Genomic DNA, 26,727 nt, shown 5'->3' with positions numbered 1-26,727 from the left:
ACAGGACAGGACAGAAAAGAATTGGGGGTTTGTGGGCTGGTTTTGTGGTTATTTTAAAACTGAATTCACAGAATAATAGAGGCAAACTTGTTTTGATCCTTCTCTGCCATTTCCCTAACACCACTTCCCCTTCATACACTTCTTGGAGAAACCAAGTGTGCGATCAGCAGTCACAAAGGGACTGCTTTAGTGAGTCTGGCAATAAAAACCTAATCACCAGAATAGAAAGCAGAATTTTCTCTTTGAGATAATATGGATTCCTTAAAAGATGAGAGGAGTAGAATCATAGAATAGTTAGGGTTGGAAAGGACCTTAAGATAATTCTGTTTTAACTCTCCTGCCATGGGCAGGGACACCTCACACTAAAGCATGTCACCCAAGGCTCTGTCCAACCTGGCCTTAAACACCTCCAGGGGTGGAGCATTCATAACTTCCCTGGGCAACCCATTCCAATGCCTCACCACCCTTACAGTAAAGAACTTCCTCCTTATATCCAATCTAAACTTCCCCTGTTTAGGTTTGAACCTGTTACCCACTGTCTTATCACTACAGTCCCTAATGAATAGTCCCTCCCCAGCATCCCTATAGGCCCCCTTCAGATACTGGAAGACTGCTAGGAGGTCTCCACGCAGCCTTCTCTTCTCCAGGCTAAACAGCCCCAACTTTCTCAGTTTGTCTTCTTACAGGGGATGCTCCAGCCCCTGATCATCCTCGTTGGCCTCCTCTTTTTATGTCCTTTTTATGTTGAGGACACCAGAACTGCACACAATACTCCAAGTGAGGTCTCGTGATAGAAGAGCTCTCGTGAGCTCTTCCCTCGTTTTTTCTGTTGTTTCTAGGAGAGGAATCCTCCATCACACTGAAGACATCTGTCCACTAACACTATGTTCTGACCTCTCACTAACAGGCATACGTGAGAACAAACTGCACAAGGACTTCTGGAAATGAAAAGCCTAGACTGAACTGTACAGATAAGAAACAAACAACACAAACATGCCCTGCTCACATCTTGGGTAACATATGCTCTTAGGAGACGTGTCATGATATTTTTGTTACAACTTTTACAGAAAGTGGTCTTAGTTAGGGAAAAGCAGCTTTCGTGTTCCTCCAGAAATAGAAGTATTCTTTTGTCACAGTAACCAACAGTGTCAGTGCTGCTGATATTAGTGCCTTGCTGAGTAATAATAGAAAGATCAGTGAAGACCCCTCAGTGTCCACGCTACTAAACAAAGATGTCATCCAGTTAACAGTACTAAAAGCGTCAGGAGCTGTGGTATACAGTTGCTGAGAGCAAGTTTCTTTCTTGTCTCTGGAAAACTTTAAGCTGTTTTCTAGACAAGCCACTAATTCATTTCCCTCTCACAGACCCCTTCCTCCTATATGAAGGAATTCTATTTCAACACTTTGGTGACTTTTTGACTTTTCTTCTCTTCATACCTTCCCCCCGCCCTCTCTTTTTTCACTATAGTAGAAGATCATTTCTAAAGACAGACCAAAAGAGTTGATCTTACCTAGGTCTCACTTAGGTCTAAGGCTACCTTCAGCCTCATTTACCTCAACTCCCAAATCCTGGAAAGGACTGGCAGGTAGAACATTTGCTTGACTTGGAGCTCTTAAAGCAACAGCAGCAGTTACTGTATCTAGAGAGAGGGCTTCAAAAGCAAAGAGGCAGATTTCATTTAAGGCTACATTCTGTCATTTATAAACTTAACTCTACTGCAACAGACACAGTACTAAGTGCTTTCCCCCTCTCTCCCCTCTTCCTTTAAGGTGGATATTGTAAGAAAACGACAGTAGGATATGTTTGTTACAGAAAGTACTAATAAGCTCAAACCAACATATAAGGAAGCTGGATGTGAGCTTATCCCACTGTCACTACCTGCTACTAAAACCAGTACGCACCAAAGGCTTCAATACAGAAGCAAGAGTACAAAACTGCATACATCACCCTTAACAATTACTCAGAAAGCTCATAAGCTCACAACACATGAAACATTACCACACCAGCAGTGAGATATGTTTTGAAATACCTGTATAAAACACTGATGCTCATGAAGGAACAGCAAGCAAGCTTTTGTAACCGCATTTTCACAATGCTGTCCTAACAGCAGGAAATGAAGCAGAGACCCAAACTAAAATAACTGTTACCCCATGTTGCCCATTTAAGACTTACGAGCTGCAAAACCCATGCTAATCTACAAAAGCACTGACAAAAATGTCTATTTTTACATATAATTTCATTTAAGTGTTCTGATTTCAGTTGCTTGGCAATTTCAAGATAACTAAAAGCACATCTGCACAGTGCTAGATCATCCAGCAGCCGAAACCTGATTTGTACCAGAAAAGGACATACAGTGGCATTCAGTAGAACTACCCCAAAAATAGTAAAGTTTCTGCCACCTCCAAGTCAGCAGCAGGAAGAAAGATATTTCATGTGAAAGGGCTTGCTAATAGAAACATATCCTATTAACATCTCTGGAGCAAACAGGAAGCAACACAGTGAAATTGTACCAAGTTAATGCTTCCCCTTATCTGGACATGTCATTTCTGATCTGCCATTAGCAGGATTACAGTGAGAATTACTATTGCATCAAGACAATCTTAAGAATTTCCAGAAAGACGGCAAATAGACTTCAACAGCAATGCTCCACAGGAGACTTAATGCCCAGCTTACTAAGTTTGCAAGCTGATCTTCAAAAACATCAACAAAAAAAGCCAATTTTTATATTGCTATTATAACTTGCATAATATGCAGGTAAAAAAGAAAAAACACCTAACAAACAAAAAAACACAAGCAAAACTGTATCCACCCCCTCTACTTGCTCTGAATTATTACTGATCCCATGTCCAATGCCAAAAAACAAAGAAGAAAACAAATCCATATTTTTTTCAAGTGCTAGGAATAAAAGCCTACAGGTTGAGTTAAGCCAAAGCATACAAACTGACTACAGAACAAAAGAAATAGTTATACCAATGCAGCAAATGCTATGGCATGCATAGAACAAAGCAAGCCAATTGCCAGGTATCTTCAGGAAGTTACGACATTTTAAACCAGTATGAATTGTTCAAACAAGTGAGACTTCAGGAAAGTTAACTCAGAACATAACAAAGAAAAGTAAAACTGATACTACTGCTGCTGTGGAACTCACTACCAAGTCTGATAAGAAGCAGTCGGCAGTGAATACGTTTTAGAAAAGTATCAAATTTTTTTTCTGCCACAACATCCAAGACATATAATATGATTTTGTTTTTCTAAAAGTATCCCTAGATCACCCATGGTATCAGAGAAATTGATCCATTTTCCAAATTAACACACTTTAGTGGATACATAATTTCATCTGAGAGCAAGTATTTCATTAAAGCATACTGTATGTAGAACACAACTGACTGAAGTTGCTGAAAGGTGTTTTTAAGGAAACATATTTAATTCTCCAACAGCAAGCCCACATGAAGGTAGGAAAACATCTATACTTGAGCTGTGACAGTCAGGTTATTAAAAACTAACTGTAGCAAAACAACCTTTACATCTTTCTATAGCTTATGAAGCCACTCTGCTTATTACTACCCACTGAAAAAAAGCAAAAGCATAAGTAATTTTCCTTACTATAGAGCTAGGTTAGGATAAAACCTGAAGCATTTTAAAAGCATTGAAGATGCTTCAATTCAAATTCAAGCCACAAATAAAATAAAGCCCACCTGGAATTCAAGAACTAATGCTTCTTAAGAACACAAAGCTCCACATAACCTTAACAGAGACGACATTTTTCACTTTTATACTATGGTGCTGTGCTGTCCATTATGAAACAGTACCTGAAGGGGGAGAAATACTTAACATAGTAATCAGCGGGGTGTAAGCATATGGAAAGGTTAGTTTCACGCAACATTAAACAGACACACACACAGGGTGGGACCTATCTAGTATAATTAAACTTCAAAAAGAAAAAGTACAAAAAAAACCCCCCAAACATTAAGAATTCACTGCCCATCTTGATCTGTATGGCTTATTAGCAACACTGTAACTTTGTCTTCTTATTACACACTGAATTTTGCCAGATGCATTTCAGCTTCTCAGGTCAACAAAAAGGCTCCAGTGATATTTTTTTCTGATAGTTGCGCATGAGTATAGTTGACTCTAATACCACAGTGCCAGCACTGACCAACACACCAGAAGTCGCTAACTATCCACATCATACAGAATATGACACACTTAAATGCATACTCAGTACTACAAAACCATCTATGCTACTAAACTGGACTTTGATCTTTTTCTCAAGCTGAAGAGACAAATTCAGTGTTACTAGCATATTCACAATATGAAAGCCATTCAAAGGACAACTTTGATACTTCCAAGTACCAGTTAAGAATCTATTCTAGAAACATTTTCAACCAACACCTTCAATATTTGCATACATAAGCCTAAACAAGTATTTCAAAACTCTCAGCCTTCCATTTAGAAAGAATGTTTCACACATGCAAATTTGCACCATGACATCACCACACATTCAACCTCAACAAAATGATTCTTGGTCTTTCACAAGAACAAGACAGCTAATACCACCCTTCACACAGCATTTTAGTCTACTATGCCCATACAGAAATAATACTCTACAGACAGTTTACACTATACACATAACTGAAGGATAGCCCCGACTTAGAAAACAAAAACAAAAAAAGAGACAAATACCACCAGAAAAGTTTGGCAGGGATTTGAAAGTAATACCCTAGTATCATTTTAGGCACTAGGCAGCAACAATTTCCAGTTTAGCCTTACTTTTCCGTTTGAGAAAACACAGTAATAGGAACAGGAAAAAATACTGCAAAACCGCAAGTCAGTTATTTCTTCTACCTTGTAAATTAAAACACTTAGTCCAAAATGTGCGTATGAAAAAGCATGAGGCTTTGTACAAACTGTTAGTTTCACTCTCCATTTGTCACTTGCCTTATAAAGGCACCATGTAACAAAAATAACTCACTGCACATACATTTATGTGTGTACACAGGTACATACTTACCAGGTGCTACACTTACTTCAGCTTACAGCAGTAGAAAAAGCGGCACCATACAGACACTCCTAGAGCAGAATGTGTCATACCAGAGTTGAGTTGGATGACTAAGCGTACACAATAGAGCTGATATTACCCAAAAATTACTGGATTTGGTCATTTACTCAACATTTGGATCAGCACTAAAATATCGAAGGCTTCTACTTGTAGTATTAGCGATTTTACTGAAACACTGCAGCTCTACAAGTAAAGATCTGAACTATCATCCCACTAAAAAATCAGCCATTTGAAAAATAACTCAAAAAAACATCTTAAGTTTCATATTTATTATGTACTGCAGTACATAAAGAAACAGGTAAATCCGACCCCAACCAAGAATACTTTTGCAGGTCATACTTTGAGGCTAGTTATGCCATTTAAAAATACATACAAAATGAATCATAACACAAACCAGGAGGAAGCATATACAGTCCAGTGCAACCAAAACTTCATTTAAGCACTACATAATTTCTGAGAGGGTACAGAAAGAGACAAGCTATTACTGACTAACCTTAAGAATCACATTAATGTATGGTCTTGGATGACTTCAAAGAAATCCGTTACCATTAGGATTACTGTTTACTATTACTCCTCTGCAACTCGGCAGACAGATACCAGCACAGGCATACCACCAGAGCTGGGTGGAAGAGAAGACACATTTTCACACCTATTCAACTTGTCTTGCCTTCCTTGAGATGACAGCTAATGAAAGGAAAAAGAAGCTTTGATGAGATCCAGGAAACAAGAAAGAATGGACACAGATCTCACCATACCCTGTTTACATTTATCTGCAATCATTTATAGTAAAGGTTATGACCCAAGCCAGACAAAACCACAATATAATAGTTTCATACTAAGCATCCATCACACTTATCCAACTCACTGTACCTAAACCAAAAGTTTTATGATTAAAGAGAGGCTTAAGTGCTGATTTTGTTATTCTTTACTACTGTGTGTAAAATCTGACACATCAGTAATTTTATGGATGAACTGAGACAGTCTATATGTACATTAACAGCGGCTGTTACAGCATTCTTCAGATTGCTGCTATCAACTAACACCTTTCACAAGACAGGACAAAGGGCAGGCTTTAACAAATGTTGTGAAATACTTTATTTTTAAGAATTCTGTTTGTCTCTCACTACTAAGAGGAAATGAATGTAACATTTCTTCTTTTTACATGAAATATGTTAACTGAAAATATACTGGAAAAAGGGCAAAAGAAAGTATTGCTCTTCTCCCAGATCTGGAAAAGAAAAGCTAACAGAACAGACACTGACCTTTGACCATGTGGGCTCTACCTGTAAATTTTAAGAGTTCTTTCATGTAAAGCTCTCTGAAAACCAAACTTGTCCATTGTGGACCTGCTACAGAACATGAGCCTATGTACAATTACTACTCAATTCTGTAACACCAGCACTAAACAGGCGCCTATCAATACATCAGCAGGATGGGTTGGCATGGAAGAGGGGGAAAGGAAACCTACTGCACAATATCAAGCTGAAAAAAATCCTAAAAAGTACTTATAAAAAAATCATAAAAGCACTATAAATAGCTATCTTTTAAGCTAATTTATTTATCTAATATTTACTGTATTCATCAGCTATAAAGACATCAATAGACTATTAACAGCATCTTCAAATTAGTTATCACTGAAACCTTCAAAGACAGTTTTACACATATTTTACTGAACATAGTGCCTTGCTTTCAAGTTTTTCCATTACCTTCCAGTGTGACATCCTCAGGCCATTCCCTATTTTTGGTGAAAGGGATTCTCTACCAAACTCCCAAATATAGTTATTCTCAAGCCACCTAAGCAAATGCCTTTCCTCTTGTTTTCTCCTTGCTAAAGCAAGGGAATGAACAGCCAATATCACATTACAAGTCGTGTTTGAACAAGGGGAAAACACACCAACCACACACGCTAGTACTGCAATAGTATCAAGCCATAAAAGTAGCCTCCTTTCACCATATCCACCTATATTTAAAAAACAAACCAAAATAAGACCCAAGCTATTCTTCCCAACAGCCAACACAAACAACGGATTAGACCTCAAATCTGACCTAAAGACAAGACTCTGGACAGAACATAACTAAGGCCTTGCTACCTTTGAGGGCCTTCTAACTCTAAGGCAGAAGCCAAGCCACATCAGCAGCATCGTCATATCGCAGTCAACACGCCGAAGAGGCAGTGGCAGCTCTTTCACCTGTGAGTTTACTCGGTTTTTATGCCTTTGCTACACAGCAAAAGCAGCATCTGCGGCCCAGCACACATCACAGCCCCTGCTAAGCAGACTCCCGCACAGGATCTCCGGGCAGACACCCTTTCCGACGGGCTTCAAAACACAAAGACCAAAGTTTTCCCTGCTCGCTGCGTGGGAGCACGGCAGCAAAACAAGCGCCAGGATCAACACCAGCACCCACACCAGCACACTCCCATCACCACACCCCTGCCCCGGCCGACTCCGCGGGCACCCCCGGCCCACGCCAGCTCACTCTCCCCGCGGCAGCCCGTCTCCCCCCTACCCCATCTGTCCAGGGGGGGTGCGGCTCACCCCACAGCCGGTTGGAGAGAGGGGGACAGCGCGGGGGTATCACCCCCACCGACAAACACTCTGTCCCTGATGGGACACCCCGGGCAGCAGGGCAGCCCTGCCCACTCCCCAGATTCACCCCCCCGCACCTCTCCCGCTGCTTTCCCACCCTTGTCCCGGGGCCTGCCCCCTCACCGTGCTGCGCTGGGGGCTCGGCTCCGGCGGCGGCTGCATGCCCGCTCGCCCGCCCGGCCCTTCGGCTCTGCCCCGGGCCTCTGGGACGGCGAACGTAGGGGAAGGCTGCGGGACGGAGGGGGGGGGAGTGGTGGACGGCACTCGAGGAGGTGCCCCACGAGGCCCCCCCCGCTCCTCCTGAGCGATAAGCCGGCGGGGAGGTGGGGGAGAGAAGGAACGGGAGAGGGGAAGGAGGGCCCCCCCGGTGAGGGCGCCTGGAGCGGGGCAGGGGGAAGGGGAAAGGGAAGTGGGGAGGGGGAATCTCCGTGTGGCACCTGATCTCTGAGAGGGGATGGGGGGGAGGGAACAGGGGGAAGGGGGTCCTGGAGCGCGCCGCGCGGCCGGAAAGCGCTTCCGGGATCGCCCGGCTGCGCCGCACGCTCAGTGCGGGGCGCTGAGGCCGCCGGGCGCGAGCCGGAGGGAGGAGCCCGGCCTGCGCCGACCAGGCTCCGACATGGCGCGGCCCGCGCGCGACGCCTAGCTAAGTCCTCGCGAGACTTGGCGGCGTGGGGCGTGTTGGCTTTGAACGGAGGCGGCGTTGTGGTGAGGGGTTGTGTATAGGGAGGAGGCGGCGCTGGGTCGCTGGAGATTCTTGTGTTCCTTCTTCTGCCTGTTCCCACATTGGGAGCTTTTTCTCAGCGCGCTTAATAAAGGTTCCCCGTAGTCGGTTTCAGAGAGGTGGGGGGTGGCCGCCGTGATGCTGTACAGAGGTGCTGGCGAGTGGGGAAAGTAAGGTTCGGAGGCCAAGTGAGCACCCGGGATCCGGGAGCGAGAGGCAGCGAACGGGAGTTAACACCCCTGTGGGGGCTGCCCGCTTGGCAGGAGCCACCTCCTCAGCGTGGTTGGGCGGTTATGGAAACTTCCGAGTATTATCATCTGCAGTGTGTTGTGCGGACACACTGTATTTGCCGCCTTCCAATACTGAAAAAACGGCCATGTAGAAGATGGGAGCAGACTTTATTATGGCCTGTTGCAATAGGATGAGGGGTGATGGTTTTAAACTAAAGGAGGGGAGATTCAGGCTGGACATGAGGAAGAAATTGTTATAATGAAGGTGGTAAAACACTGTCACAGGTTGCCTGCTTTTTTTGCGTGCAAATATTTAGCTGGCATCTGTCTTACATGGGTTATTTTCTCTTCTTACTTAACTGCTGTTCCTCAGAACCATAGGAACTCCATTGCGCTGAAATTAATCAGCAGTTGCAGAGACCCTGTAACCACCTTCTGTCTCTCTGGTAGAGAACAGGGAAGTGAAGGGGTGATCTTGTATTGCTGTTACAGACTCTCCATATCATCCTCTGTATGCAGAGGCCTTGGCTCCTGTGTCAGAGATTGCGTGAAGTTAATTAAGGAATTCCTGTATCCTAATCCCTATATCAGAAACAAGCCAAGCCTGACCAGCATATCTGGAGAGGCAAGATGCAAAACCAGAAGTAAACAGGATCTCAGTTCAACAGTACTGTTATCTGAGACTGATTCTTATCCTGTGATTGCAATTAATATCAAGATGCCGAAGTGCACATTCCCCAGCAAAGCCCCATAATTTCCAAATATAAATGCATGCTTTTAGACCCAATGGATAGTTCCAATAGCTCTAGTCTCTCTTAAAATATGAGAAACAGCCCTTTGTATGGCTTTTGAGCCTTACGCACATGAGACATTCTGTGCCCTGGATTACACATACTGGCCCTGGCTTGTTCAGCCATGTTTCATATTATCCAGTTACTGTCTTAATTTATCCTAGAATTTATTGGTTCCAAATCTTTCAAATCAACATCCGAGTCTAGGCTTTCCTCTACTGTTTTTCGCTGTCTCCCTGTAAACCCCCTGTACTGCAGCTCCAGATTGTATTGGCTAACCAGTTCAGAATCATGTCAGTGAGCTCCATGGGTCCATTTCAGTTCAGCAGCAGCCAGTCTGTTTTTTTTTTCTTTTGTTTGGAAAGGATGCTTTTCCTCTGTAATCCTCTGCAATAGACTGTAATGGAAGACTATCATCTAGCAATTGCTTCATTTGTCTGCACTCATCACACTTTCAAAGCAGAACATTGCAACAGAAATTGCAGGGACTTTGTATTTTTTGTCTGCCCTTAGCTAGTCACAGATTTGAGAGCAGGATTGTGCTTCTGGCAAATTAAGCAGTCTTGAAACTTCACAGTTAATCACAGCAGAGACAGTGCTCTGCTATAGAATTTAGGAAGAAAATCCTATGTGTATTAGGTGCCTGACAACCCCAGAAATCAAAGACTGCATGTGTTTTAACTTTGCTGAACACATCTCTGAAAGGAGTTCATTTTATTGCTGATCCAGTTCTTCTGTCTTCTCTTATCCATATGACAGCTACAACAATTGATTTTATGGAAAAATAGTATTAGGAAAGTATTTCATGTATTTTTAGCTGATTCTAATGGGATTTAGCATCTGGAAACAAGGAGAGCTGGCACTGAGTAATCAGGGCAGTTCTTGGACAGCTGTGTGGGAGCCAGTGTATCAGACAGTGCTCTAAAATACCTTTTTTTTTGTGTGTGTTTTAAAAAATGCAATATATGAATTGAAAAGCTCAAAAACTAGACTTCCATACTTGCAGCTCAGACAGTAACTCAGAGTTGAGTGGAATTAACTGTTGACTCTAGTTCCGTAATGACTTCTTGATGAAAATGCCCCTGGCTTTTGTGTGATTTTTTTATTTTCACTTTTTTAAATTTAATGCTCATGGCAGTTATTACTGTCTGTGTTTAAAAGGCCTCAGGTTGGGATTTAAATTTCATGCTACATTCATTTTAAGCAGAACAAAAATGTAGTTATTTCTGCTCCCCTTTTTTCTTTATGAACAGCAATCTAAGAGGCCCAGTTTCCTATTTTGGAAAAAAAGCAATTTTCTGCATGTTTGTTCCTAAGAATTGCAGCCAGGACAGTATCTTGATAAAACGGCCTTCTGGTAGTCTGTATGTTTTCTGTCTGAATAGATCCTATACTGAGTTAGTTCTACTTACAGATCAAAAGTGCAGTTTTATAAAATATAGGCACTGTAAACTAAGTCTTGAATCTAAAAAGTCAAACTGAGTTCTTTCTCCCTATTACACTGTGGTCAGTAATGTGTGTTTTGTCACTGAAATACACCCGTTTGATGGTGCATAGTTACAAAAAGAAGTAACATTTTTTGGTCTTTGTGTACTTGAAGTAGTTGATATAATTGTAATAAAGCCAGGAATGTGTGCCTCGAGTAAGGAGGTGCCATTTTTTTCTTAGCATTTTCCATGTGGAAGATGGTTTTCTCTTGGGATGACTTCTAAACAGAGTAGTCTGTAGGCCTGTGATAATACCCTGTGTTAGTGTCAAAATCCTGTGGACTGCTGTAATAGTTCACTTGTGCACAAGAAGTTGCAGACTTAAGGGTCTAAGCAGCGTTATTTAAGTGGAAGCTTATAGAACCAGAGCTCACAGTGAAGGATATTCTTTGTATAACAATTTTAATTCTGCCTGCAGAATTAAATAGAAACTTTTAGTCCTGATACATCATTTTCAATTTCTCAAGCCATCTAGCTATTCCTTAGTAATTCCTATACCGCTGATTTATAAGACCACCTCATTTCTCTGTCTTTCATTGCATTGTAAAGAATGTATTATTGGCCTTTCCTCATCTTAAGGCAAATTCTATGCCCTAAAAAACAATTTCTAGAGCACAGTTCATCTGCTAGATTCCATATTTAGTCAGAACTTTTGGGGCCTGTGCATCAGCCTTTATACTTTTGTGGTAAAACTGTTTGACTCTCTTGGATATCCTGGTTATCTTTCCATTCCAAATTAGTGTCAGTGTGTGACTCTGAGAGAACAGTATAAAATGTTTACTCTTTTAACTAGGATCATGGATCAGGAACTTGAGCTCAAAATGAAGATGTCTTAGAACTTAGAATCATAGAATCACAGAATAGTTATGGTTGGAAATGACCTTAAGATAACCCAGTTCCAACCCCCGTGCCATGAGCAGGGACACCTCACACTAAACCATGTCACCCAAGGCTCTGTCCAACCTGGCTGTGAACACCACCGGGGTGGAGTATTCACAGCTTCCCTAGGCAACCCATTCCAGTGCCTCACCACCCTAACAGGAAAGAACTTCTTCCTTATATCCAATCTAAACTTCCCCTGTTTAAGTTTGAACCCATTACCCCTTGTCTAATCACTACAGTCCCTAATGAAGAGTCCATCCCCAGCATCCTTATAGGCCCCCCTCAGATACTGGAAGGCTGCTATGAGGTCTCCACACAGCCTTCTCTTCTCCAGGCTGACTAGCCCAAACTTTCTCAGTCTGTCTTTATACAGGAGGTGCTTCAGCCCCCTGATATCCTCGTGGCCCTTCTCTGGACTTGTTCCAACAGTTTTATGTCCTTTTTATGTTGAGGACACCAGAACTACACACAGTACTCCAAGTGAGGTCTCATGAGAGCAGAGTAGAGGGGCAGGATCACCTCCTTCGACCTGCTGGTCACGCTTCTTTTGATGCAGCCCAGGATACAGTTGGCTTTCTGGGCTGCGAGCACACACTGCCGGCTCATGTTCATTTTCTCATCGACCAACATCCCCAAGTCCTTCTCCGCAAGGCTCCTCTGAATCTCTTCTTTGGCCAACCTGTAGCTGTGCCTGGGATTGCTCTGACCCAGGTGTAGGACCTTGTACTTGTCATGGTTAAGCTTCATAAGGTTGGCATCTGCCCACCTCACAAGTGTGTCAAGGTCCCTCTGGATGGCATCCCTTCCCTCCAGTGTATTAACCGAGCCACACAGCTTGGTGTCATCAGCAAACTTGCTGAGGGTGCACTCAATCCCCCTGTCCATGTCACTGACAAAAATGTTGAATAAGACTGGTCCCAACACTGATCTCTGAGGGACCCCCACTTGTTACTGATCTCCAGCTGGACATTGAGCCGTTGACCACAACTCTTTGCGTGCGGCCATCTAACACATAGTACATAGACACTGGGAAGAGCAGTAGAGCTAATATGGGGCATGCGTATGTTAGTTGGCTTTCCCTCTCCTAGAAGAAAAGCTATAGAGAAGTCCCCATTTTTCTCTTTGCATTTTCCATAACTAAGTTTGCTGCTTTACACTTCTTTAGGCTTTGACTTGGAAGAACTAGATTCTACAGGCATGCAGGTTCTCCGTAAGCATCCTTAAAAACTTAGAGAAAATTTCAAGTACTCCTTCACAGTCAACTTCACTGCTGCAGCCCTGGCATAGCTGTCAGTAGAGCTACTTGGTGCTGAAAGAGTGCTGAATCAACTCACTAGTAACATACAGAGTAAGTGGTGTGGTGTGTGAGTGAGTGGGATATGTGGTGTGAGGGAAGTGAAAAGACATGGTTGCATGTATGCTTTTATGAGCATGCATATTTCTTGTTAGTGTTCAAAGGCTTTAATAATACAATTCAAAGATTATTTGTAATAGGGTTTGTTTTCTACAGCAACATGAAGACCGTATTTATATTTTGGGTGATAAATATAATTGGTTCCTTTCTGGGTATTTTTCATTACCATTAGCTTTCGTGCTCTGGTCAATTCCGGTTTCTAAATACCCAGAGTTTCGTTGTGATTGCAGGAATTTAAATGAATGACGTCATTTGCTCCTTCTGTGCCAATGCTATTGTGTGGGACTACTGTATTCTATAAAATTAGCTGTCCTTTTTTATCTTAGGTGTGGCTGTACTTCCGCAGGGGACACAATGTCTGTGGTGTAAGTCCATTTTGCCATTTACGACCTACATGTGTTATATACATATGCCTAGATTGGTATGTGATTTGTAAAATTGCTTTTTAAGGATTTTGAAAATCTTAAGGGTAAAAGACATATATTTGTAAATTATGATAGAAGATCACATTTCTTAACTTTGGTTTTGCAGTATATTGAAGATGAGAGTAACATTTTTTGCGACAGTTCCTATAATCAGATCTATCAGGGTGGTATTTCCAGTTCCCAGATATTTCACTGAGGTGTGACATTTGAAAGGGAGTTAGTACTTTTGAACTGTACTGACTGCTTGTCTAAAGTCATCATCACATACTGTCAGCGGCCCAGTTATCACTCAGTGTCAGCTTATCCTGTGAACAGGAATACAGGCAGATAGCAGATTACCAGATCACATCAGATATGGTTGCTAGTAAAAGAGCAGTCAGAATGATTGGGTCAGAAAAACCCCATCTGTAAAAATGAAATACCTGTTCTCAAGGGAATGCATAAAAGTTCTGTGGAGCATATAAAAAGCACTACTGTCTCAGGATCAAATATTTCTTAGGTTCTTTCTTGCTTTCCTACTCATATCTGTTGGGCAAGAGAGGCATAAAGAGTGTTAAAGCTCTGCGTTTTTCCAAAGGGGAGGAACAGTGTGTTTTGACTGGGATGCAAATACTTCCTGTTGATATCTTTGTTATATTCCTAGAAAGATACACAGGTATGATAGAAAATGATTTTCAAACCATGTTCTGTAATACTACAGGAAGTTGCAACCATGCTGCAGGATATTAATAAAAGCCAAATACTTACATGGCATCCTACTCATTAACCAGAATGCAACAGATCTCATTCTGTGTTTGTTTTGATTGTATTTTATAGCCCACTTATGGAATGTTTAGTTTCAGCCTTACTAAAATATTTTGGGGCAGCAAGCAGCCTGTGACATTTGTGAATTCTGTAAAGGTCTAACAATAATCTAAGGCCAGAGCAGAGCATGAAACAGTATCGGTGGTTCTCAAGGACTGTTCACAATATGACTTTAGTGCTTGTAGTACTGTGTCCTTCTGCAGACTATGGCACTGCAGGCTATTGTATGAAAACACAAGATTTTGTGGAGTTGGCTACAAATGTGTCTTATGTAGACCTGGGGCACATAGCTTCTATTTCTCAGAGTCGTATCAGGTCATACATACTGTTTCAGTTGTTTGCTGAGCTGCATTAGTTTCCAAGCAGGACTTCTTTCATCTCCAGCTAGCTGAAAAATATTGCCCCTTCTTTCCACCTGATGCTGTGGTCAATAGCAGCAGCTGCTTCTAAAACTTCCAGTGTGGTTTACCACTGCTGAAGTCCTTTTGCTAGCTGTTACATATTCCTTGATAATAACTTCAAAGCAATCAATGAATCAAGCCACACAGCATCAAGTAGTTATGATTCTGGTTTGATCCACCTGCCACTGTTTGTTTGGGAAAAGCTAGTAAAAGGATGTAGTATTAAGGATATGAAAACTGGAAACAAATACTGCTGTCACCAGGTGGAATTAGATTAACATTGAATAAGATCATTTTTAGGAAATTCCAACTAGTTTATGGAAAAGCATCTTCACTGAGAGACTCGTAATAACGATTCAACACCTTCTGCTCTCTTTAAAGCTAAGCATTCCTCAAACTTAGTCCACTATTATTCTTCTTAATGAAAAGTAGAATCTCTGAAGACAAGGAAGAACTTACTGCTGTTGGTTTTGTATGTAAGACTTAACTTAGATACTTTTGTTCTGTACTATTCAAGGCTGCCCCAGTTCAGCCTTTGTATTTTTCTTTACACAGGTTAGCAGAGCATGGAAACAAGTTCTCATTAACCTTCTGTCAGGTACTGCAAGAATAAGAACAAGCAGAAGAAAGGAAAGAGAATTTTAGCAATTCTCCTGAGTTGTATAACCAGGGAAAATCAGGGTGGGTGATTTCCTTCAGGGGAGTAGTTTGAAAAGCCAGGCAAAGTTCACAGGAGAGAAGGAATAAAAAAGAAAAAAATAAGATGAATGCTGAGTATCAGAGAGACGTAATTCAGGGAACTAACACCTTTTAAATAACCTTTCATCTGACATGCGTCTTTCCACTGGAGAAATGGAGTGTCCTTTCCAGGCAATGTATTTTCCTTTACGTCAAAGTCTGTGCCAACATAATAGTAAACACAGTGAGTGCACGTTAAAAAGAAAGAAAATGTTTACTATTATATTGAGATTAATGGAGAATTAAAAATTAATAGTCCGTATTTGAGAGAAATAATATCAGGGAACTAGGTGACACAGTAAAAAAATTTCTCTTGTCATTAATAATAATGTCCGTATAAGGAAGCCTATTTTTCAGCTCTCCCTAGAATTGTTTTCTTCACGCACACTTTGAAGGATATGTAAAGTGATATAGCTACTCATTTCCAAGCACAGATAGCTGTCTATTTGTAATTTATGTTGCCACAGGGGAGTCACAAGATCCTTTATGGCAATAAAACACAAACCCATGTTCTTTGCGTGCGTTACATTTTGCACATTAGACAGTGGCTGATGGCATTACTATTGCAGACTGTGCTTTAAGCGGTCTACAGGTATGGAAAGTTAGTTTTTCATCTGCCTTGTCCCCAAGAAAATGTTTTGTTTCAGAGTCAACATATGTCTTTGGAAATAAACTTTCAGCAGTATAACAGCTGGAATATTCATCCTTGGAAAAAAGGACCCCACTCCAAAACTGTCACCCAGAGTTAGCAGGCTACATTGTATCTGGCTTCAAATGAAAGCCATTCAGTTTTACAATAATTAGAAAGAACAATGAAATTTAAAGAAATAGCTGCTTTTTAAAATTACCTTTAAAACCTCACTTACAGAGGGTCTGCTACTTAGCATTCAAGTCAAGGCAAAATTATTTACACTTACTTTGGCACAGAAGCTAATCCTTATGCATCGTTTGCATGGGAAGGCAGCCAGATTCAAAGCGTAGACAAAACTCCACTAGTATCCCTGGAGTGGAGGGTTCACAAGACTCCTGGCCCTGTGCCTTTCTTAGCAACGACATAAATCTTCTGGGACCCATCAGCGTGGGGGAGGCTGAGGCTGATTTTTACCGCTTCTGTTTCCTATCTTGTTGCAGCCTTTCAGCCAGAAGATGGGTCTGCCAAGGTGTACGCAGAGGGAGCTGGTACAGTTCCAGGAGTGAGCTTGTGCTATTGAATTCTGTCAGCTCTGCAGCTTCACTCAGACAAAAATGGTACCAAAGTCAATAAGCTTGCAAGGACTTGCAAAAGCTGTGTGATTTGTTGTTTGGTTTGGTTTTGTTGAAGGATGAGGCAGATTTTGGGGCAATACTCATATGGAACCAGCATTGATTATTTTTATTTTTCAAGGAATTATAGAAAAAGTATGTTGTGTAGAGAAATTAACTCTTTAATCCATCACAGCTGGTCTTATTTTTAGATTTTTAGGATGGACACTTATAACCTAATGTAGCTGGAAGATTTTCCCCTGAGTTGGTGTACATAGGCTCAGACCCTTGATATCTGAGAATCAAGAGGAAGGCACAGTTGAAAGAGAATTAAGCATGCATATTTTTCTTCCTATAGGTAAATTATATTTTTACTGGGCTTTCTCTTCAATGCAAATTTTCACTGCTGTGTGGTTTTTAGTTGTTAATGGCAGGATCCCCAGACATCAGAGAAACACAAACTGTCAATTTGCATTTGCATTTCAGTTCTCTCGGTTCTCAGTGTAAGCTGAGAGACTTACCTAGACTTTACCATGGCAAACTAATGCCCCTGAAACCAACTGACCGCCCAGAATCCCTTACAAGAGCAGCAGTATTTTCATGCTGCCTCTGTGCTGTCTGGATTCTGGGTTGATATGCTCCAGCCCACAGAGTTCAAGGGTTTGATGTCATAACTGCATAAAATTCAGAATCTGTGAGAAAAAATAAAACTCAGCAGAGCTTGGCACCAATGTAAAATGTTTTTATCATGGGGTCAAAAATCACTTTTGGTTATATTTTTGTTAACATGTTGAGGTGAACTGTGTTGTCCAGAAGAATAGAAAGGACCATTCATGCGTGGGAAAGCAAATTGTTTCAGCCATGAATCTCCAAAAATGTCTTACACTCTGTGCCAGCTCCTGGCATGTGAGATGACTCCTCATGCATTGGATATTCGTGTATCATTTCAGTAAACTTTATTCTTTCTGGCTTTTCTCATTTTTTCTGTCTTAGGATAGATCATCATAGATAAATGTTGTGCCATTTCTTTGTCCAGTGGTAATTTTCTCTCTGCTTTAAGGAATCCATGAATTTGGGTTTCTCTTTCAGTAGTGTAGTAGAGCAATTGTATCCCTCTTAAGTATCATAGTTACATCTTCTAAGTTCCCCTGCCACATTAGTTTGTACACGTTTCTTTCCATGTTCTTTCTAACCCAGCTGAATCTGAATGACCAAAAACTTCGAAGTATCAGTCAAAAAGGTGTTGCCATTGAAGGTGTTCCTTAGCCAGGAAATTAGCTAAGGCTTCCAGTGAAAAGGAAGAAGCTGAAATACCAGCCTCCAGTGTGTAGTGGGAGAGAGACATCTCCCTTGCTGATTTTAAATGTTTGCAGGGAGGAAAGATTGTTTTGTGTTTATTTGTCATCTCTAAGAGTCCCTTGGCAACTAGATTATTTTCTTTTGATTTCTAACAGCTTGTGACTATTCTGACAAAACTGGAGACATAATTAAAAATAAAAGCTAAGGTTCTTTTTTATAGTGCATGTCATCCATAAGAAAGGGTCATGGACTGTGAGCCCTAAACCTGCCTATGATGAGTTTTACAATAAATTTGTGGCATGGACAAGGAACATGATCCATACATAATTTCTTTTGCTTTCTCTTCCATTTGGGAAGGGATGTGTGAAATTCTCAGCTGATAGAGATACAACAAAAGGGGGACATGATTAGCAAAAAGGTAGATGTAAATAGCTGAAACAGGCATTTTTCCCAACCCAGGTTGTACAGGTTTGGTAAATCAGAGGACTGGGTTTATATTCTTTCTATGATGTAGAGAGAATTTAGTAGAACTTTTTACTGCTAAGTACTGATAGAGTCCAAAACAAATTTAAACCATTTTTTGAAACGTCACTCTTACCAAAATAAACCAAACTCACCACACAACACATCTGAATGGCATTGTGACTTGTACGTGCATGGCTGTCAACAGATTTGAGTCAAATTTCATTTTCAGTTACCCAGCTACACTTGGAGATTCATCACTGCTTTGGTATACACACTTCTGGACCTTTTCCTGCTGGCGGTCTCTCCTAATTCCAGAAGTATGCATTATGATTGCCTCTTCCTGTCAAGAGAGTTTCGGTAGTGGATGTGTGGTAGTTTTTAGTGACTGAATCGTCAGTGATCAGCTGACTTGTTTCTGATCCTTTCATTGATATTGCAGCCCACTGCACACAGCGTCATGTTCACATGACAAATCTGGAACAGAGCTGGCTTCCCTGCTATCAATAACTGGTTCATCATGGTGCTTCAGCTAACTGCCAAGCTCTCCAGTAGTAATGGGATAAATATAACCAACTGAAGGAACAGCACGAGTGCAAGCAACAGCTTTGTCTTGCCATTTCAGCTTTACGCTTGGAAAAAGGAATGACTGTTCTGAACAACTATCACAGCAGTTGCTGATATTAGCCTGACCTGTTGATGTTGACAAGGTTTCCAAAGCAGACTTACAACATCCCATTGTATTCATGTTTTATATATGTCAGCTTGTAAATGGTTGGAACTTCCTTTTGACTTTACAAGAGGTCAGCAGTAAATAAGCTACAGAAGCCAAATTCTCTCTTGTAATTGATGCAGTTGACTTTCAGATGATCTGGCCAAAAAAACCCACATTTAATCCTTTTATTGCTAGAATTTTAAATTTATTTTAGTGGAACAGCTTTCTTTGGTTGATGTAAACATACAAAGGATCCAGAATTAGATTCCTGACAGTGGCCATCAAAGAACTTAGTGCTGCAAAAGAAGAGCTGAATACTTCTGTCATATACACTGTTGTGAATTCAAATCAATACTAACAAATCAAAATAATTTAGTTTGACAGGAGTAGGTGATACTATATATGTATATATATAGCCTTGAGTGGTAAATCTGTGCTGGCAAACAGTCCACCTGTATTGATGAGGCATTAAAGTAAAAAAATGGTGCAATATACTGAGGAGGGGGAGTAACAGGCAAAAAACCTGGCTCTAACAAAATACAGGAAACACACTGAGCCAAGGCAAGTTGCCTAGGGTAGATTCCAGTCTATCTTGTCTTTGTACCTTGAGCAATTCTTCTGACTTCAGTAGTGAAACTGAGATCAAAATGTGTCCACTGTATCTTTAAGTGACCAGCAGCGTTAGGACAGCAAATTAGCCTTAATGTGTGTTAGTAGTACATCTGCAGCCTGTATGTCAAATGAATCCAGCTTTGTAACATACATCCTCTGAGAGTGTGGCTGCAGATTGTATCATTATTCATTCAAGGATGACACCTCCTCTGTTACTCTTGCTACCGTTATGCATTAATCTACTTTGCAGTTTTATGTCAAATACTTTTTGGAAACCCAAGTAGATTATGTCCTTTAACCACTTTGTGCAGACTGTGTTCCTTGTGATCTCATCTCTTATTAATATCTTTAGAATCTTGCCTAAGGTCCTTGGTCTTGCCACCAAGGTCAAACTGGTCTATAATTTCCTAGCTCCACCCCAAGCCTTTTTAAAGAGGGTTATGTTTGTGTAACTGTGATCCTGCAGTAGCTGCCTCCTTTGCAGAAGGCTATGGGGAATCTTTCACCTGGTCTGTATGGTTTTGAGTCCTAAAGCTTCCTAGAAATCCTGAAAATGTTGCTTTGTTTTAGTTGCCCTACTTTGCCCCAGTGGTGTTAAAAGTGTAAGTTTGGACTCAGGCTCCTAGAATATGTCCATGTCTGGCATCACCTCGTCCTCTTCCCACATAAAAAGTGGCTCAGTTCAGTTTTCATTTATCTCCTTATAGTGTAAGGTTTCTAATCTTACATAAAAAAGCCTTTTTTTTTTTAAATATATATATTAACTCTTATGAAAGTAGTGATTTTTTTTTTCCATCAAAGTGTGGGCAGCATACAGGATAGTTGGGCTATACAGATATTCTTAATCAGATTTTACCAATCATGGGTAGAAATCCGAAATAATTCCTAGGAAAGCAGTAAAAGTTTATACTAATCCAATGAGATCAAAATCATACTTATGTCTGGTTAACATTGTATCCTGTTTTCTCTGTATATACCCATCAGATTAGAAAGAAGTTTGTTAGTGCAGGACTATTTTATTTTGTAACCTAGAAAACATCAAAGCATAGCAATAAAACTTAATAAGCAGAATTCAAGAGAAATAACAGCACAGTAAAGAACGACGCACAGATTACATGCTTAAGTTGGTCATGATGAAGAAAAGTCATTAGATAAATAATGTTTTAGTACATTGTGTAGGTGAAAACAATCCAGATTGACGTTAATTACATTTGCACAAAAGGAAATGATCTCTAGAAAGTTAACTAAATAAATAGCATTCTCACCAGTGGCTTCAGCAGAAATGCAAATAGGCAAAAAGACATATCAGCAGCAAAGAACATACCTGTCATAATTAGAACTGATGATTTTGGTTCAGCTTGGTTGCAGTGGTGAGTCATGGAAAGAAATTTTGACTTCGTATTGTCAAGCGTATGTGCGACATGAAAGTAAACAGATGTCTGGAAATTCTAGTTGGGAATCTTTCAAAAGAAATCAAAATGCATTAAAAATAAGAATGGGGATTTGTTTTACTTACTTTGAGGCAAACCTCTTGCAGTTTTAAGATTTCCTACCTTGATAATTTGCATCAGCAATATGACTTGGTTTTGATTTGGATTCTCTATCTGAGACAGATTGGAGGTTCATTTTGAATGCAGAGCAGTCCCAATAAGGGCATAGAACATGCCACTTACATGGTGTCAGCATTCTCAGCATGTAGCATAGCTTCAAAGGCATGTCACAAATTAAGATCATATTTAATGTACTGTTGTCTTTGCTGATGCTTATGAAATTTGCCAGTAGGGTTACAGGTTTTTAATTTGGTTTTAGATGCCAGCCCCTGCATGAGAGACTATGCATACATGGCGTGGTCAAGGGTACAGCATAATAGGCTTTTGGGAAAAAAAGATGTGTTTTTTTTTACCAGCAGTGTGTCGTGGGAGGTGTCACCAGTAGTGCTCTCAGTTCTTTTAGTGAGAGGGAGAGATTTGGGCAGGAGTGGGTACCTTCAGTGGATCAACACTTTGGTGCATGACTGGTATCACAGAGGAGCATGGCTTCTGCACACATGCAGTTGTTTTGGAGGGGCAAGGACTTCAAATCAGGGGCAAGATCCATCTAATGAGGTGTGGCAAGAGTGTCTTTGTCAGGCCTCAAACCCAGTGAGGACAGCTTGATACTACATAAGCTGGGGGAAGTTTATTATAACTTACAGAGAACTGAAGGCACAGGGAGCAGTGGGGAAGTCACAGCAGGATGGGGAGGGTCTTGTACTTCTTTCTGTATGAACACTGTGATGGGGTCCATTTCAAGTGCTTGTACACAAACACTTGAGCAGGGGAAACAAAGGGTTAAAATTAGAAACCTGTGCACGATTGCAGAGCTGTGCTTTTGTTGGGACATGTGTAGTAAGATACCTTGTATGACCGGAGTGCTGCCTATGTGGGTATGGGCTCTTTGACAAAGACAGTCTGGGAAGGCCGTGAGGAAGTGCAAAGGGGTGGCTGCATGATGAACCGGTTGAGAGCTTGTGGGTAATGACAAGAGGACATTTTCACTGTGAGGATGGGCAAACACCGGAACAGATGACCAGAAGGGTGGTGTGATCTCCTTCGGGTAGGTACTCATGATTACTGTGTACAACAGTGTATTTTGGTCCTGCTTCAAGAAGAGGCTTGGACCAGGATGACCTCCAGAGAGGCAGTCCAGTGCAAGTTTTTCTGTGATTAAGTGGAGAGCAAGCATGCAGAGTTTAACCTCTGTGGTACCCCTATGTTTAAAGCAATTGCAGAGAGACAACACACTTATGCTGAAGTCTGAGTAAGAAATGTGCCGAAGCTGAAACCTAATACCCGGTAAGGTGAAGAATTTAACCCCCTCTTTCTGCTCCCCAAGCAAAGACTGTTATTTATGTTCTCTTTCTCTCTCTCTCTCAGGTGATCATTTGTATCTGTGTACAGAAAAGAAAAGGAAAAACAAAACACCACCCTGCTCCTTAAGAGAACACCTTACCTGGCACAACATGATAAAAAACGATGAATTCCTGGAGCTGTTCTAGCATTGCATCCAGCAGAGGGCAGAAGAAACTGCAGAACAGGCTGGTTTGTTACTTGTCATTTTATACTAAGGAATATCTACAAAAGAAAAGAAGCAGCCTGGACTTTACAAACGCTTCTAAACGTAGCAGGTAAAAGCCAGATTAATGCCTAATGTTAATAATCTTGAAGTGGTCTAGCCCAACTCTGAGCACAACAATTTTCAGCAAAGCAGGTTAACTCAAATTAGCTGCTGGTGAGAAGAGCTATTCTGAATATGAGCATTAGCAGTGAGGATGTGAGGCTATGCTAACATAATGCCAATTATGTCAAGAATGTGAATATTCATTGTAATGACTGAACAAAATATTGTGGTAGGAAGGAAAAACAGGCTTAAGGAAATTAATATTTGGTAGCATTTAATTTTGGATGAATGCTTTCAAATAATGAGGAGAAAAATGTGTTGCTGTTTGCAACAGGGGCACAGAGGTTTCTAGTGCATATTATTCAAATAGCACCTCATGGAAAATAAAAGGATTTAAAGCAATATAGGGATTTCCAACACTAATGCATTTTCAGAGATTGTATCCGCAGTAATAAGTGAATGACACTCAGAAACAATAAAGAGGTAGAATTAGCATGGAATACAGAGAAGATTGTCAGCATAATGATCTCTGTAAATGTCTACTGTCTCCCGTATTCTGGGCTGCATCAAAAGGAGTGTGACCAGCAGGTCGAAGGAGGTGATCCTGCCCCTCTACTCTGCTCTCATGAGACCTCACTTGGAGTATTGTGTACAGTTCTGGTGTCCTCAACAAAAAAGGAAACGGAACTGTTGGAACAAGTCCAGAGGAGGGCCACAAGGATGATCAGGAAGCAGGAGCACCTCCCATATGAAGATAGACTGAGAAAGTTGGGGCTGTTCAGCCTGGAGAAGAGAAGGCTGCACAGAGACCTCATAGCAGCCTTCCAGTATCTGAAGAGGGGCTATAGGGATGCTGGGGATGGACTATTCATTAAGGACTGTAGTGACAGGACAAGGGGTAATGGGTTAAAACTTAAACAGGGGAAGTTTAGATTGGATATAAGGAAGAAATTCTTTCCTGTTAGGGTGGTGAGGCACTGGAATGGGTTGCCCAGGGAAGCTCTGAATCCTCCATCCCTGGCAGTGTTCAAGGCCAAGCTGGACAAAGCCTTGGGTGGCATGGTTTAGTGTGAGGTGTTCCTGCCCATGGCAGGGGGGTTGGAACTAGATGATCTTAAGGTCCTTTCCAACCCTATCTATTCTATGATTCTATATAGAAGGACTGAAATTAGTGACAACAGTTTTTATCTGTAGATGATGCCTTGAATTAAGTTGGGAGTAGCAAGTAAGTATAAATAAATTATGCATTTTTCTTGCTACTTATCAGAGTTATTAATAGTATATTGAAGTGCCTAATATAATTACCAGAGCATAAATAAATCTGTAAAGGTTACTCTGAAATAAACAGTTTATTTCTGTGAGTAAAATTTTGTTACTGTGCCGAAGAAGGACCCTTGCAGAGAGGGGTTTTAAAGGGATGGCAACAAGAATAGAGTTCATCTGCTGTTTATCTGTATACTTCACAGTAATTTAGACAGCTAGTTTATCCAGTTACAGGAAGTTCACACAAATTCTCACTCAAATCTCATCTACGTTGCCATCCAAAGAAGTTACTGTTTACAGTACATACAGACAGAGTCCTGGTAGTGGCACAGAAACCTGTTCAAGCAGCTCTAAAGATGTGGAAACCAGTCAGATGAAATCATTCAAGCAGCCTACTCTCACTTCTTGCCCCAAGCAAACCCACAAATCAGAGCAGAAGGAGAAAAAAGCAACGGACCCTTCCTCTGAGATGAAAAAGATGTGTTTACAGAGGATTTCCAGTCCAGACCGTTTCGGGAATATACAGTTCACTTGTGGTTAAGCTGACTTTTCTGCTTTTGAATACCACATCCAGCATTGTAAAGTCTGGATGCTCTTTGTATAGGATCAGGCAGGTCAATTCACCTTCCATCAAAGGCAGCTCCACAGTGATCTCCCAAACTAAGAAAAATGCTGAGTCTTGTGCAAGAAGCAAGGATTAGGTGAAAAAAAAACCCTCTTATGGCATCCCAGCTGTAGGGTTTCTTTGGAAAATTTATTGATTGATTGATTGATTTATGTCTATTAACAATACACAATGCCTGGGGTGGAGGCTGAAGTGAAGTGCATCTAAACCAAATTTATTAGAAAGAGGGTTTCCACAAGAAATACTGTTCATTCCTACAGAGGCCATCCAGATCCTCTGAATTTAGCAGGAGAGAGATTGCTATGTACAGGATTTTTCTTCTGGTTGCTGAGTTTAGTGGGAACTACTCGATCGGTGACCTTTTTATTCGGAAAAGCAAGATCCACTTCAAAGATGCTGCCAATAAACCATTAATTCAGCTTGGCTTAAAGTCTTTTCACCTCACTCAATGGTGCATCATACTGCTTTGAATATTCATTCCCTTAATTTTCAGCCCTGGGTAAATGAATATGTCAATTTCACTCTCTGTAATTCACGTAATTACCTTTGTCATTTTCATCAGATTTAAGCTGATAAAAGGATTGAAGAGAAGACAGGGATTTTAGTTCTTAAAGTTTTAACAACAAAAGTAAAACTGATTTTGGTAAAAGAAAACCTTCTTTGTCACACTGGAGCGCAGCTGCTGCGTTGCTTGTCACTGGATGCTTGCAAGCAGAGCTAGCAAGCCAGATGGCTTCAGTGTTGTCACAGGTGGCACAAATAGGAGAATGTAGAATTATTTTTTCTCCTGAAGACAGAGAACACAAATTAGTTCAAAGCTGATTATGCTTTATTTTTTTTTTTCAAGAAAGTCTGAAAGATAAATAGAAAGCCAAGCTTTGGGAGGAAGCATTTGTTGCATAATTGCAGGTGATGAGACTCAAGTGGTAGATATTGGTAAAGCATCCGTTTTACAAATGTTTTACATTGGACTAGTGCCTTTTATATTGGATTGCAAAATCAGCATACTGATATTCTAGGTCCATACTTCCAGGGTTTGTATCATTTTAGCTATAATTATTATAAAAACTGAAAGAGCCAAACCAGGTAGCCTCCACATAGTACTGTTACAAATTAATAATGGTGATCAGATTAGCATAAACAATTTCTCATGGAAGAATATTGCTAATTCAGTGCAGCTAAACTAATATGAAATTCCTGCATTGAAAAAACCTTTGAAACCTTTGAAAAAGTGCAAGGAGGTACCTGAATCAGCAGAATCTTCAATCCCTTTGCAGTCCATACCAGTGACCGCTACTGCCATTCCTCACTCGGTGTTTTGCTTGCATTTTCTCAACTTGTCATGAAACCCGTTGGCTTCACTGACCCAAGTAGTCCTGACAAAGAATCCAATATACAATTTGCATTGTCCAGGTATTAGACATAATAAAGATGTTTGTGAAGTAGTAAACATTTGTGCTGACCCTCTCAGCATCTTTCATCAAAATCATCTGGTCTGTAGTCAGACACACACAGAAGGCTAAACTTTAGGTCATCAGTGATGCTGACACAGGCAGCATAAGGCAAAGAAGAGTGGAAACAGGGATGAAGCAGAGAACTAAAGGAAAGAAGTGAGAATGAAGAAGAGAAATAACTACTGAGGTGAGTTCATTTTGGTGAATTAAGGTGAGTAATTCTACCCAAAGCAGTAAGCCTATATCATACATCAGAGATGTGAATTTTTTCCTGCCTAGACTAAAAAACTTAAAATTTCATATATTTTGAATCCAATACATATTTAATGTATTTCTATCCTTGATGATGTTTCTT

The 26,727-nt window shown here is 40.8% G+C and overlaps 1 protein-coding gene and 1 long non-coding RNA gene across 7 annotated transcripts in view; one reads left to right on the top strand and one right to left on the bottom strand.

Annotated features, from left to right (window-relative positions):
* TAB3 (TGF-beta activated kinase 1 (MAP3K7) binding protein 3) overlaps positions 1-7,892 on the bottom strand; it is a 48,375-nt gene extending 40,483 nt beyond the window's left edge. For 4 of the 6 annotated variants that reach the window (XR_008972470.1, XM_057411889.1, XM_057411890.1 and 1 more), the window contains exons 1-2: positions 7,772-7,892; positions 5,607-5,744 (exon numbers count right to left, since the gene is read on the bottom strand). The gene's annotated coding sequence lies outside the window, so the exon portion shown is untranslated. The remainder of the gene's footprint in view (positions 1-5,606; positions 5,745-7,771) is intronic. The other 2 variants (XM_057411886.1, XM_057411887.1) reach the window with 2 other exon arrangements.
* Positions 7,893-12,929: 5,037 nt separating this feature from the next.
* LOC130600487 (uncharacterized) lies at positions 12,930-19,339 on the top strand. Its single transcript, XR_008972464.1, has 3 exons — positions 12,930-13,107; positions 13,500-13,536; positions 18,987-19,339. It is a non-coding gene; the product is annotated as an uncharacterized LOC130600487 (long non-coding RNA).
* The last annotated feature ends 7,388 nt before the right edge of the window (positions 19,340-26,727 follow it).

This window comes from Pezoporus wallicus, unplaced genomic scaffold (genome assembly GCF_028554395.1).
Source record: "Pezoporus wallicus isolate ANWC-B61680 ecotype Strahan unplaced genomic scaffold, APGP_CSIRO_Pwel_v1 contig_1438, whole genome shotgun sequence".
NCBI lineage: Eukaryota > Metazoa > Chordata > Aves > Psittaciformes > Psittacidae > Pezoporus > Pezoporus wallicus.
This window is presented reverse-complemented; position numbering and strand designations above follow the sequence as displayed.